This window comes from Monodelphis domestica, chromosome 3 (assembly GCF_027887165.1).
Source record: "Monodelphis domestica isolate mMonDom1 chromosome 3, mMonDom1.pri, whole genome shotgun sequence".
Taxonomy (NCBI): domain Eukaryota; kingdom Metazoa; phylum Chordata; class Mammalia; order Didelphimorphia; family Didelphidae; genus Monodelphis; species Monodelphis domestica.
Window position 1 is genome coordinate 505076965 of NC_077229.1, and position 11134 is coordinate 505088098.

The 11134-nt window shown below is 39.4% G+C and overlaps 1 long non-coding RNA gene across 1 annotated transcript; it reads left to right on the forward strand.

Annotated features, from left to right (window-relative positions):
• The first annotated feature begins 1209 nt into the window (after positions 1-1209).
• Positions 1210-8759, forward strand: LOC103104785 (uncharacterized). The gene is made up of 3 exons (XR_463790.2): positions 1210-1782; positions 2909-2985; positions 7319-8759. It is a non-coding gene; the product is annotated as an uncharacterized LOC103104785 (long non-coding RNA).
• The last annotated feature ends 2375 nt before the right edge of the window (positions 8760-11134 follow it).

Genomic DNA, 11134 nt, shown 5'->3' on the forward strand with positions numbered 1-11134 from the left:
TATGAATGCCTACTACATCCTAGACACTGTGCTAAGCATGGAGAATCCAAAAGGAGGCAAAAGACAGTCCCTGCCCTTAAGGAACCTACAGTCGAATGAGGATAAAACTTTCAAATAAATGTATTCAAAGCAGGTTATATTGGAGTAAGGATAAATAGTGGATAATGAACAGATAGCATGCCTTACCCATAATTTTATCACCACTGGCATAGCAAAAATGCTTTGTAAATAGTAGTTAGTTGAAGAATATGTAGAATTAAATTAAGATTATTATTGAAAAGTGAAGCAGGGCCCAGGCTGATGTAGGAAAGGAAATAGGCAGAGCCACTGATCTTGTCCTTATGTAGTCATTCTGTTTACAAAGTTTTGCTTCATTCAGCGTTAACCTGCATAGATAAAACATAAAAAAAAAGTCCCCTTTTCTTGAAGGCTCAAAGTGGCTTCTTCAACCTGCTTTCCTTCCCATGCATTAACAAGAACTATATGGGTAAAGGACTAGAAACAGTTCTATTCTAATAGAAGTTGATTCAATTTTGATTTATTACTCTAAGCCCCTCTAGAACTCTTGACCTCAAGTACATCATCATCAAGTACATCAAGTACATCAAGTACAAGTACTTTCTTAGTCTGGTCCAAACTCAACAGTATGAAGACTACTTCAGTCACAGAAACATTCTGAAAGCAGAAGAAGGGAGAGACATCTGAAGTCTCTTCTAGCATCTCAGCATATGTTTATATTTCCTATTCATCTTGCATACCAGATCTTCTTTTTTTTTTTTTAACGGGGCAGAAAACATGGTCCCAGATTTCTGTATGATGAAGGAGCATCATTTGGTGCAAAAGTCTTGGTAGAGAAGGAGACCTAGGCTTTAAAGTTCTTACAAATCACAAATTACAATCTCCTTCCTTCCTTCCTTCCTTCCTTCCTTCCTTCCTTCCTTCCTTCCTTCCTTCCTTCCTTCCTTCCTTCCTTCCTTCCTTCCTTCCCTCACTCCCTCCTACATAGCCTCTGATAGACAGTAACACACAAGGAGGGATATAATTTTCAAAGGCTTTACCCCATTCATAAGAATGATCCATCACTGATCTGTAGTGAGAGGACAATTGAAAAAAAATGATGCCTTGGAATATGCTTAAATAAAGCTTCTTTCCCCCTAGTTAATTTATAATTCTGATAAAGGTCAGTTTTCATCCAGGGAATTGCCTAATTTTCCACTTCATTCTTCCCACCCTGATCTGGCCTCTGCATATGCGATTGAGGTATATTTAGTGGCCTGGAAGAGGGAAACGTTGCCTCCTAGGGAAGCTGCTGGCTCTTCCCCGCTTTAGCAACAACAATCTTCCTCGAGGACTTGCAGTTTGCCGGGAAATCGTAGCCTTCCCTCTCCGGACCCCCCAGCATGTCTGGATGATGAAAACTTCTCGAGGAAGCTTCCCCTGTTCCATGTAGAGCGTCGGTGCTGTAAAGGAGCCAAACAAATAAACCCACTTTCTTTCCAGGCACCACAGCACAACGGAGGGAAGGGAAGCGTGTGCGTGTGCCCCAGACTTGGAGAATGCCAATGCCTCAAGCGGCAGCATTTCTTTCACCAGCTCCCAGCAAGTGGCCATTTAGCCTTAATTGCTCCTCACAGCATAGTCCAATTAAGAACGGGCATCAGCAGGGCCGGAACTATTTGTTAATCCATAAAAGGTAGGAGAGACAGCGCTTGTTTTGCTTGTGCTTTCTATTCGTGTGTTTGGGTGAAAGTCTAAACAGCTGGAACCTTCCGCAAGAATTGGGTATGTATAGGGGTAAGGACTTTAGCTGTCAGACATGGGGGGGAGATAAATATATAACTGTGTCCTTCACAAAAGCAAACCTTATTGGACAAGAGGCAGATGTTCTGGGGCTTACCAGTGACAGGCTAATTGGATTTTTTGAAAGTCTTCCTTGGAGGGAGAGCTAAGAGCAAAGAGCTCCTGAACCAAAAAAATGTGATGGGGTTGGGGTGGGGAATAGTTTGGTTCCCTGTGAAATGCTTTAGGTCCCTAAGGAGCATTTCCCCCATTAAAGGAGAAGAATCTATCAGAACAGATAGTGTGATTTTGTAAAATGGTATTCTTTATATGGAGATTAATTTTTTTAAAGAATTTTTATTTTCTGAAGAGCATTTTGATGTTAAATGGTGAAACCAGTTCTGTGAATGGTGGTCCTTTAGTTCTTTCTAAGGTGAGATGAAATGAGTTGAGTTGGGTGGACCTAGTCAATGGATTGATTACTAGACTTGAGGTTTGGAAGACCTGAATTCAAATCCCACTTCTGGTATTTCCAATTGTAATAGGGGTTTGGTTAATGGAAAACCATCCTTAGAGCATGGACAGTGGACTCCATATACTGCCAGCCTGTGTGAAATAGGCTGAGGGACACGCTTCCCAAAAGGTGGGATTATGTGTAACAGAAGGACCTTGCTCCCTAGCTGTGCACAGATATTCTGGCTTCTTCTGGTCTACTTTGTGAAAAAGAGGAGTCTTTTGGTTAGCTGCATGTCTGGATCTGAGAACTCATTCAAAGAAAATGAACTAGATCACCATTGGATTTTAAGAATCTTCCTGGAAAATCCTCCTAGTTATGAACTGCTTCTCTCACTTTCTCTTTTTTCTTCCCTGCCCTCCTATGTCTTTTTCTCAATCTTATCTCTGCCTCTTTCTTTCTCTCTTCTTCCTTTTGCCTCCTTCCTTCTTTACTTCCTCCTCTCTCTCCTTTTCTTTCTCTCTCTGTCTTTCTCTCCACCTCTTTCTGTCTCTGACACAGTCCCTCCTCCTTCCTTCTTTCCTATTTCCCCTTTCTCCTTTTCTCTCTCTATTTCATTTCAAAAGCATAAAATATATCATGTCTTTGGCCTAAACCATTCTCCCTTTATTCCAGGGCAGGGCCAGACCAACATAAAAATTAATGTTCTATCAAACCAAAGGAATAAATCACGCATGGACAATACCATCTGAGTAAGTAAGACTGCCTGAGATTTCCAAGTAATCAGTGACTACTAGACTATCTACTGGAAATACAGATAAAATCTCACTACTAGCAAGTTAGTGGTGTTATATGTAGAATCTCAAAGCTGGAATGGAACTTTAGAGTCCATATAGTCCTATAGACATAACTATTATCCAAAAAGAATCCCCTTAAATCATCACTTCATTATCACTTATATGTAGCAAAAGCAAAGCATTTTGTAAATATTATCTTATCTAGTTCTCATAATGACCCTGGGAGGTGAAATAATAAACTAAAATGATTGTTTGTTTGGGACCAATATCAGAAGGACACAGGGTTTGGGAAGGCCAACGGGATAAATTTTACAGGATACCAAATACTATTAAATAGGGTTTATTTACGATAAGGGAAGGAAGGGAAGGGAATTGGGATGATCTACCTTAAAACTATAAATACCCCCCCCCCCATCAAGTTGATAACTATGACAATTGGTATCTACACTGTTTAACACTTTTCTACCTAAAATTCCAATTCCTACAACTAGCTAAATTACCTCCCCCCAGTTAATATATAAAGAAGGGCAGGGCCAGACCAACATAAAAATTGAAGGTAGCAGGACCAGGCCAAGAGGAAAGAGTTCTCACTGACAGTTGGCACTTGGATGTCTTGAGCAGCTCTGTTGGAAATCACTCTCATCAGCCACAAGATACACACGTAGTAACACAGGAACCAGCCTTGGATAAGGGATACAGTCACAAGAGAGGGAGACTAGTCCAACTGATGAGGTCCACCCAAGGAGCTTAGACTAACAACCTCCCGCTTCAACTGTTCCCCAATGAAAAGCAACTCTGTCACTCTCCTAGAATTCTGGAACCTTCCTGCTTCTTCCATTGCAGCAGCTGTTCCTTCTTTACCTTATAACAGAGGTAGCTGCAATTATTACCTCCACTTTACAGATAAGAAATTGAGACAGGGGGCAGCGGGGTGGCTCAGTGGATTGAGAGCCAGGCCTAGAGACAGGAGGTCCTAGGTTCAAATCCGGTCTCAGACACTTCCCAGCTGTGTGACCCTGGACAAGTCACTTGACTCCCATTGCCTAGCCCTTACCACTCTTCTGCCTTGGAGCCAATACACAGTATTGACTCCAAGACGGAGGGTAAGAGTTTAAAAAAAAAGAAACTGAGGCAGATGGAGGTTAAGTAACTAGCCCAGGATTACACAACTAGTAAGAATCTGAGATTACTTTTGGATTCAGGTCTTCCTGACTAAAAACCCAATATTCTATCTACTATATCACCCACACCTATTAAAATCGGTCATATAGTTTCCACTCAAAACCTCCAGAGACGAAGAGTCCTACTAAGATCCAAGGCAGCTGATTCTATTTTTTTATTGCTTGAAGTTTTAGAAAGCTGTGAATTCCATCCAACCTGGATGTTCTTTGCAATCTCTATTCACTGGTCCAAGTTCTACCCCATTGGGCCAAGAGGAAAATTTTCTAGTCCTTCTTCTACATCTGTGATTTCAAACTCAAATGAAATGAGAGCCATTAATCTGTACTTGAGGATCCCTGTGGTCTGCATATTGACTTAGTTTTAAAATGTAATATTATCTATGTTTTAATGTATCTTTATTCCGTTAATTATTTTATAATTACATTTCTTCTGGTTCCCACTGTTCTCTGAAGTGTTGTGGGCTCTCTGTGGGTCCAGAAGCTGGCATGCCTGATATCTCAGCTCTACACACAAATACCCCAGGAGATCTGTGATCTCAGATCTGTGACTGAGATGTTGGCTCCAGACGAGCAAGCATTTATTATATACCAGGATAAGTGCTGGGAATAGAGAGAAAGGCAAACAAGTAATCACTGCCCTCAAGAAGCTCACAGCCTAATGTAGGAAACAGTGGAGGCCCCAATTATAGGCAACTTCCTCAAAATGTACATCCAAAAAAAAGGGAGGAGAGATAAGATGACCACTGGGGGGTATGAATGGATCCACAAGGGTTTTTTTTTGAGCATGCAGATCAAACTCATCTATCTCTGCCCATCCTGTAGGACTCAACCCTATGTTCCTATAAGTTTGCCACTGAGAGTCCATGCAATGTCCTGTAGTCATCCTCCCTTTATCTTCATGTAGCAAGGATACCTGTGTAGCAGAGATACTGTTCATTGATTACCCTTGTGCAGTTTAAAAGTTTGTACCCCGGAGGACTTCATTTCCCAGCATTCTTTACTCTACCAAGGGTTCCCTTTTCTTGGGTCACTGTGTTATACCCTGGCATGGGTTTGTTTATAATCTGCTGAAACCCACGCTGGGTGGGGGGCACTTTTTCTTTGGCTTGATTATGACAGGCTTCGGGGTCTCTGGCTCTTGCTCTGTTCACTCTCTCACTTTCTTGTTTTCAAATCTTATAAATTTTAATACTTGGAGTATTCATTTTAGTCTTACATATATGGCAAATAGAAGGCACTTCAGAGCCTTTAAGTGAGTAGAGAAACCATGTTTTTTTTGCCCCCCCCCCGGGAATTCTCCTTGGAGTTTTCCAGTGCAGGGGCTTGCTGCCACCCCCGCTGCCTATCTCTGCTCATCACAAAAGTTGAGAATCCCCTGTCTCTCCAGGAGTGCAGGGCTCTAGCAGCATCCCTCCTTCTCCTGCCACTGCCTCTATGTGGTCTCCTGTTTTCTCCCTGAGTCTCCTGGTCTCTGGGTCAAGTCTTTGTGGAGAAGGTAATGTATATATTTCCCCTAGCTGAGTGGCTGGCACTACAGTCTCCTGCTTCTGACCACCAAGCCCTCCCCCCACCCATATGGGTTTTAAAACCTGCACTAGCCACTTTTCAGCATGGGAACATAGTGCTGCCTCCACTCATCCCTCCTTCAACCCAGCCCTGGCTTTGTACTCTCCCCAATCCCCTGTGTAGTGACTCCTGAGTGTGGTGGCTATTTAAACCTCCAGTTTTCTCCTTCACCCACTGCCCAACCCCTTCCTTAGACTCCTGTCTGGGGGTGGTTGCATCTGACAACTTAGCATGCATGGGGGTCTCCTGTGCCAACCTTTGCACTCTAAAACTCCTTGCCCCCAAGTAAATTGTATTTTTTGTTTTGCCATTCAGCTAAAACTGAGGAGATAAGATGTTGCAAACCATGCTTAAAACTTTAAAAGAAAGCTTTTTGTCTCCAATGGTTTTTATACAATTGGAAAACCTTAGGGGTTCAGACTGGCTCTTTCTCTTGATATTCCTAGGAGGTTTTCTTTTCATTGGCCTCAACATTAAACAACAAAAGGCTAGCCTTCTTCAAATGCAGACCCAAAGGGATGATTAAAAAAAAATCTTTGCCTAGTCTCCAGATACAAAATGAAGATTCCTACTCAAAGGAATCCCTATATCTCAGAGGAAATTTATCCTCTCTCATCTTGTACAGCTCCTGGCCACCCCACCCTCCCCTGTCCCTTCTCCCAACACCCCTCTCCTGTCCCTTGTCCCAGCCCCCAGTCCTACATATTCCCATACCAACCCCACCCTCTCACCTCACCAGCTCCTCCCTCTCACTCCCACCCCTCTCCTTACTTTCTCTGTATGAACACAGACATCCAGCCAAAGACCAAGTTTGAAAGTCTTAAGCAATCAGATGATGAAACTCCCTCCCAGTTTATGGATAGACTTATTGAGTTGGGAAGTCAATATATAGACCCTGACCTTCCCAAAGAGAGGGATGTCAGACAAATTAGAAGACAGTTTGTAAATAACTGTTGCAAAGTGGTCCAAGATTATTTTGAGACAAACTGCCCAAACTGACCTAATATGGACCTGGAGGAATTAGGGAGGGTCACAGTTTATGTATCAAAAGGCCATGAACAAAAAAAAGGAGGAGACCAATGACTTGGTAGAAGCATTAAAGAAGGAACTAAAATCTTTAACTGAAAGATTTGATAAAAAAGAAAAAGAGAATGAAGGTCAAGCAGTGGCCATTGCCCCTTTTCAAGAATCCCAAAATTGATCATTTACATGCCACTTTGGGACAAAAAGGGGTCACATAATGATGAACTTTAGGAACTGGAAACAAGTCATTAGAAATAATAACTTTAGAAATAATAAATTCAGAAATAGCAACTTTAGAAATAATAAAAATATGGAAATAATACTCCAAATCAGACAAATGATAAGTTACACCAAAATACCCAACAACAATATATCCAAAGTGGGGTTTGTCCATGATGTAATCAGGGTAAAAATGTCCCTCAGTGTGGAGAAGCCCAAGGTAATATCCAAAAATCTTTATGAAGGTGTGAGGAGGTGTTAAGGCACTGGAATCAGAAGGTATTACTTTGATTTCCCAGACCCTGATGTCTTAATGCTGGAAATTGAAAAGGAATATTTCCCTTTGTGAACGAGAAAGTTGGAGAAAACCTGCAACAGAGCCAAAGGAGTAAGATTTGCAAAAACTGTCAATCAAGAAGCATTCTGAAATGGAATGGTGATCTGGGGGGAAACTATTGATAGGAACAGCCAAACTGTGAGAAGTGGTCTCTTGCTCTTGAGACAGGAAGGAGTAAGGACTAAAAATATCCTTCTCTTACTGATTTCTTCCTACTGGACAAAGTGACTAATATCCTCAACCTGTTAGCCATATCCCTCAATTCAGGACTCTATTCTATTATTCGTCAATTTAGGAGTCTATTAAGATTAGGGAAACCCTAAACCCTCTCCCCCATCAGACTTCCTTATTCTTCCCCTTTTCCTAAATAAATCCCCTTGTTTAAACTATTCAAAGAGAGAGTTATTTATTAGATTTATCAGGAAACTCACTCATAGTTGTCTTCCAGTATCACCAAATGAAGAAACCAACTGATGGGGGGACAGAGAAGGGAGGAGGAAAAGAGAGGGGAGAGAAAAGGGAGAAAGGTGGCAAACCTGATCTCTCAATCACCATAACCCTTAATTACTTAATACACCTTATAACAAAATATTATAAGTAATGGAAGAGTTTATTAATACCTTTCATTGAAAAGATTCTATTAGAAAATTAAGCACTGGCTAATAAGCATAATGAAATATCTAAATCACTAGAAAATATTAATTTGGATCACTATTAAATTTAACCCAAGTTTGCAAACATATCTTTTTTGTAAGTAGCAAAAGCACCTCAAAATGACTTACAGTATTTAGAGCTTTACAATAAATACAATATCTGTATTTTTAAAACAGACACTACACTGTGATTGACATAAATATTTTAAAGGAAAAAAATAAATATTTTAAAGGGAAAATTTGTTGTTCCATATTTAAACTGTTTGTGTTGGTTAATTTATAATATTCTGTTACACTGTCATTTTCAGCTATTGTATTTTTGCTATTGGATATATGTTCTGTTACACTGTTTTTATTTGTACCTTCCTACACTTGAACTTGAAAAAAATACCATTATAAAACTCCATAAACTAGTTAGAAGAAACTTGTATTACCTTTAGATAAGTTGATGTGTTTTTTGGGAATTTTGAGAATTTTGTATTTCTTTGAATGTGCATTACTTACTGTACTATTGTTTTATAAATCTCTTTGTAAAAATCATTTTCACTCACTTGTGGATCATGGCTAATTTAAAAAAGGAAATGGATCTCATTTTTACATGAAAATCCTCTGTATTCTACCTCTCCTTGCCTGGCACAGTGTGCCACTGATTGTGAACTGTATATTTTTGATATATTTTATTATTTTTTCCCTTATATGTGCAATACAGTATTTGAGCTTTTCTTTTTTCTTTCTACCATTTTTTTCACTTGAAGCACATCACCAATATTAAAAAGATTGTTTGATTTTGTACTAGTGTAAGTTTAAAATGTCCATTATCCCCAAATGTAAATACATACTCAAAATCTTTAGACTATAGAAACTTGCAACTGGTTGTTTAAATATTATGGGACTTTGCTTAATGAGTATGTCTGATTCTAGAAGAAGGGATCACAAAGGAGCACAGACTTAACCTGCACAGTGCTAAGGAAGCACAGACTTAATCTGCATAGTGCCAATTGAGCACATAGGTCAAAGAGACAAACCAATCCTGGAAGGATTGATGAGATTCTGCACCAAGACAAGAGGACTTGAACCTTGTGTGAGACTTGAGGTTGTAGCTGTTTAACATATGTTAGATGGAGATCTCCTTGTACCATACTTTCTATCAAGTACCTAACATTGGCTTTTCTGGCTCCCCTAACCCTGAGAGATAAGGAAAATCAGACCAGGGAATGATATTTCCCATCTGCTTCAAAAATCTAGTCTGTTTTCTGTCTTTCATACTGTGGCAACTTACTGTAGTCCTGGCTACTGAGTGGGTAAGTGAATGATTGTTATTAGAGGTTTATAGGACATAAATCACTTTAATCAGGCCCTGATTCAAGGACCTGTTATAATTTTATTTTTCCTTACATAGGGTTTTTACATATGACTTAGAGATATTTTATATTTCATCCAGTAGTTACTTTTTTCCTTTTATTTGGATTTTTGTGATTTTTTGAATTTTTGGTAAATGATTCATATACCTTATAACTCAGCCATATATCCCTATGTGATCTCTGTGTTTGTCACTATCCTCCTCAGGGGGAATGTATTATCATCCTATTTTGCAAATTTTAATTCTTTTGAGAGTAATTTTATAAGAGACTTTCTACCTCCCAGAATCTGGAAAAGTGAACTGCTTGTAGAAGGTGCCAAAAAGATGCCTGCAAAGACCACATGCTGAGCCAAAAGATCCTGAGTGAACTTTTGGATGTGTTGAATTGAACTATGGGGTTTGAATGCATTTAATTTTTTAAAAATGTACACCTTTACGCCAAAGGGAACTGCCCCCAATTGTTTGTGTGTGTGCCAAAGCACCTGATATTGGTTTTGTTTCTTTTTTCTCTTTTGTTTCCTTTTGCCCCCAGCTTATTTTAACCCTAACTCTTTGAAACTGAAATTGTATGTATCTTTAGTTGAAGTTATAAGTTTAGTTATGTTACAGAATCCATTGGGGCAACTAGTCTCCCAGTGGATCCCAGGGGGTAATGTGTTTTTTAAAAAATTTGTACCTTGGGGACTTCATTTCCCAGCATTCTTTACTCTTCCTGGGGTCCCCTTTTCTTGCATCCCTGTGTTGCTCCCTGGCATAAATTTGTCTATAAATTTCAAATGTGGCAGGCTTCTGGATCTCTGGCTCTTTGCTCTGCTCACTTGACTGAAGGAACACCTTTTTCTCTCACCTTGTTGTAATTAAATTCTACAAATTTAAATATTTGGAGTATTCATTTTAGTCTTACATCCTTCACTCTCACCATATGACTTGTTAACATGTGAATATAAGCCTAAATTCCTTTCATGACATGGTTCCTCTGGTTCTTTATGGTTCTTGATTTGCAACGAATTATACCATACTCAGGTCCACCATGAGCATACCAATATCCTCTGAATGATAATCATTTTAATTCTTCAGAGACTGTGGTGTTTCATGACTCATAGTCGTACATTAACTCTAGTAGAAGGTAAAAAGGATGGTTTTTCCAGAGAAAGAACTGAAAAATAGAAATCAGTAATTAATACAAATATATATCTTTTGGTCAAATAATGTCTTCTCTAATGGGGAGGGAGGGAGGGATTTAACTGCATATTTTAAGGTAACAAACAAAAATGATTCTTTGTTCCAAGGAGAAATCTGAGGTCGTTAAATGAACTTTACTATTTCTTTAAGGTAAAACAGCCCACCCTATTCCTATTTATATTCAGGCCCAATGTCCATTTTCCAATTTTGCTTCCTTCTCATGAATGAACTCTAGGCTGTTCATTTAACTATATGTTAAAGTCAGGGCGAGAGACATACATCATTAATTTGGTTTTTGCTCTGAGGACTGTTAGGCATTTTCAAGTGCCTATGGGTCATATTTAGGAGGTGTCACTTTTCAGGGCTTTGTGCAATCAAAACAAGGCCATTTAAGGACTCACAATCTATGTGGAACCCTTTTACAACTTGGATTCTATGATGGTTCTTTAGGACAGTGAGGCAATCGTTGGTCTCCATGTTTTATGAATCACCTGATATTAATGATTAGAATAACACTAAATGTAGTTGTCTCCAATTATTATATAGTTCAAGGAGTCTTCCATATTTTTAACACATTTGTGAG